The sequence below is a fragment of the Diceros bicornis genome, assembly GCF_020826845.1.
Source record: "Diceros bicornis minor isolate mBicDic1 chromosome 30 unlocalized genomic scaffold, mDicBic1.mat.cur SUPER_30_unloc_5, whole genome shotgun sequence".
Taxonomy (NCBI): Eukaryota; Metazoa; Chordata; class Mammalia; order Perissodactyla; family Rhinocerotidae; genus Diceros; species Diceros bicornis.
In genome coordinates this window covers 170,959-174,854 of record NW_026690903.1, presented here as the reverse complement: position 1 = coordinate 174,854, position 3,896 = coordinate 170,959, and the positions used below count along the sequence as shown (strand labels likewise).

The 3,896-nt window shown below is 50.4% G+C and overlaps 1 long non-coding RNA gene across 1 annotated transcript; it reads right to left on the bottom strand.

Moving 5' to 3' along the window:
* Positions 1-286: 286 nt before the first annotated feature.
* On the bottom strand, positions 287-3,648 carry LOC131402185 (uncharacterized). The gene is made up of 3 exons (XR_009218345.1): positions 3,607-3,648; positions 2,777-2,868; positions 287-303 (listed from the first exon to the last, which is right to left on the bottom strand). It is a non-coding gene; the product is annotated as an uncharacterized LOC131402185 (long non-coding RNA).
* Positions 3,649-3,896: the final 248 nt, after the last annotated feature.

Genomic DNA, 3,896 nt, shown 5'->3' with positions numbered 1-3,896 from the left:
ATACCTGGAAAAGGAGGACCAAGGGTGGGGCTCTAGTAGAATTAAAGTGAAAACCACGTGGGATCAGAATGTAGTGGAGAACATATCTGTGTCTAAGGCTTTCTCACACTGGGCTGGGACTCTCCACCAGAACCCGGGAGGGAGAGAAGGGATGAATTAGGGCACTTCAGGTGCCTCCCTCATCAAGGACAGCAGGTGAAGGAGAACAAGTGCTCCCCAACCCCAAATGCAGACGGGACATTGGAGTTCAGGGCCAGGAATACTCACTGTTGGTAGTTGGGGCCATGGCTCCATAGGTGTAACCTGTGGAGAGAAGGCCAGAGGAGCTGAGCAAGAGTTGGGGTGAACATAAAGAATTAAGGAAAAGGAAGGATGTAGGGACCTTTGTGGGAACAGCAGAGGGGATAAGTGGAGGGGTGTTCAGGGGGAACGCAACGAGATGGAAGGTGGTTGGACCCAGTGATCACACAGTGATGAGAAGACTGAACCCAGACCAGGAGGATAGAGAGATGGATCATAGCTCACTTTAGAGCAACGGAGGGAACACAGAACTCCGACTGGGAGAGAGAGCGTGGTTGTATCACAGCCCCTCACCACTGACGTAGAGGCTGTCCCCGTCCAGGATGAAGGAGCCCAGATGGGTGATGCTCTGGGTCTCATGGCTCAGCTCCCAGTACAGTCACTCTCTGTCCAGCCTGGGACCTGCAGGGGTCAGAGGGGAATGTGCAGATGATGTCCACCACAGTGGCTGCCCCACCCTTCTCAAGCCTGGGGGAGGAAGATCATGGGCATGTGGAATACTGAGCAGGGGTCATTCTGGGTGTGGAAAGCGAGAGAGGGGAAGGGAGGAGGCTGATGGAGATGCTGAAGGGGCTGCTCTGATGCCTGCAGGGGCTCTCCTAGGTGTCTCCCGTGTGAGACAACCACCTCACAAGTAAGGCCTGACTTCTTTTAGGATGTGGAGGTGGGCCTGTGAGTGGCAAAGAGGGGTGAACACACAAACGTGGGTGAGGCGCCTGCAGGTCTACACGGACAGCAGCGAGGAGCACAGTCAGTGCCCTGTGCCATCTGACACATGCAGGCAAGAAAGTACCGTTATGTTCTCTCGGTTTACACTCCAAGATCTTTTCTTTCTACTTCTTTCCTACTCCACAGCCATCACCCAGGCCTAGGGAACAATCATCTTATTCCTAATCTTATTCCCAGCACCTCCCATCTTGCATATTAAGTCTTCATTCTTTACCATGAAGTCCATTTTTACCCACATGCTTAGACCAAACCCTAATCACATCATCCTTCTACTCGCATCTCTCCAGAGTGTTCCCACTGGTCTTAGAACAGAGTCCCAAGTCACGCCTGATCTGGTCCTGCCTGTCCCGCCCTCGCTGGTGTGGCTCACACCCCTCCCCCTGTGTGGACTCGGCTCAGCCATCCTTCTTCTCAGTTCATGGACACACCAGTCTCTCTGCTTCAAGGGTGTCCTCATGCGGGTCCCTCTGCCTGAAACGCTCTCTTGAACACACTCCCACACCCTCACTCCAGTCTAACCCTCCGACCAGCTAAATCCAGTCCCAACTCCAGCTCTCAAGCTAAATATCAGTCCTTCTCAAGAGGGCTTCACTGCCCCCTCACGTTGATTCCCCTTGTGCCAAACTCCTACATCACTCTCATCATTAACTTTTCAAAATCCAAATTCCCAAATACAATATAAATTCCATAGAGATGGGACAAGGTCTCTCTGGTTCTCCAGGTCCCCATGCATGTGGCCCAGGGCCTGGCTCATGAGATGAGGAACCATCCCGGTTTGTGTAGGACTGCCCTTGTTTGAACACTAAACGTCCTGTGTCCTGGAAAACCCCACTGTCCTGAAGAAACGAGGATGGTTGGTCACCATAAATTATACACTCAAAGATTATCTATTGCATGACAAGCACACATTCCCCTCAAGAACATCACAGGAAAGCTAGAATGAAAAATGCACACACACACACACACACAATTAGTAGAGGCCAACAACTAAATACAAAATTACTTAACAAGATTCTCTGCAACGTGAATCACCAGACCGTTATTTCAGAAAAGTTTCAAGAAACAAAGTTAATTCCCTTTAGATGGCAAGGTGGAGAGGACAGTCTTTTTGGAGACTAGCGCCCTTCCCTTCAACCTACAGTGTTGCTTAGTACTCTTCCAAATGATGTGAAATGTCATAAAGAAAAAAATGCTCAAAATAAATCTGGCTACTGGCAAATTCAATTTTAAATTTGTTATTAATACAAAGAAGTTCCAAATATCTTTTTCCCTGAATGTTCCTTTATTTCAAATTTATGTGGAGGATTTATAGGACTTTAGATGTCAAATTGAATGGGTCGTAGGAATGTTGCTGAGTATCCCTGCTAATATTTCATGGGATGTTTTCTAATACTACATACACACGAAAACATTTCTGTATTTATCTTATATATAAATCCTGACTTTTGAGTATTATGCAATGCAAGTAAATCTATATTTTTTACTATAATACACATTTGCAGTTATTTACGTTTGTTTCATGTGGTTTTATTTGCATATAACTGTACTTACTGAAATATTTACCACACAGAACCACACACAGCTTACCATGTTTCCATCCATCAAACATCAACAATATTTCTCAAGATACCTTCACTCTCAATGACTCCATGTGGTGACAACCTGAGCCCAGGAAAGGCCACTGGCAGGTCTTCTGCACAGCGGAGGCTGCCGGAACCTCTTGGTACCAGGTCCACAGGGTACTCACCTGGTCACACAGAAATCCACGGATCAGCGAGGACAGGTGGACCCTGAGACTGTTTTCACCTCAAACTTGATCTCCACGGATGCTTTTCGTGTCTGAGGGGGGAAAAAAGTGCAAACAATCTTTTGAAGCCTTTTATAGGGTGTTGGATGGAAAGTTCACCCCATTCACTTTTCTTTTTATGTATTTACTGATTTAACTGTAACTGTTGGCTGTGACTGTATTTTCCCAATTCCTATCCAGCCACCTGCTGCTCCCCGAGATGGGAGAAAGCAGCTTTGTGCTGTGTGCACTTGAGTCGCTCAACTCACTTGGCTGGACAGAGATTTTTGATGACTCTGGACCCTTTAAACAAGCTTGTCATTTAGGGACCCTGTAAGTGACTCGCTGACTTGTCAACAATTTCCACACTTCATTCAGGGCTCGGGAGATTTTCAGGCCCTGGAGCAGGTTTCCCAACCTCGGCACAACTGATATTTCGGGCCGGATAAATCTCTGTCATGCGTTCCTGGGCCCTGGAGGACACTGAGCAGCATCCCTGCCTCCCCCACTAGATGCCAGGAGCACCCCATTTGTAACAACCCAAACACCGTCTGCAGACGCAGATAAGCCCTCTGGGGACAAAATCCCATGGAGAACGATGACGGGGACTCTGAGGAGGGGACAGCGGCTCCCGGAGCCAGGAGGAACAGCAGCCTCGGGTGCACTGAGCGAACAGCCTCGGGGGAAACGGGGCTCCGGGAGGACGGAGGGACCCCGGCCCCTGACGGGGCTTCTCCAGGCCCAGGCCCCTCCCTGGACCGCGACTGGAGCTGGGAGAGCCCGCCGCTCACCGAGCCCCGCCCATGAGGGTGAACGTCCACAGGAATGCTGTCAGCGCCAAGAAGACGGAACACACCGAACAGAACGCCTGCTCCATCCACGGCGCCACACGCGCTTCCGGTTCCGGTCTGGGGCGGGCGTTCGGGGAGGACAAACGTTTGGGGGCTGCGGGATGGGCGGTGGGCGGGGCGAGGCTGCACACCCCAGGCTTGGGGGAAGTGTCTAGTTTCTAGAGTGAGTGAGAAGCTGGAAAGCGGGCTGGGTCAGCATCAGGGACAGGGACAAAATCTAGGGGCGGGGC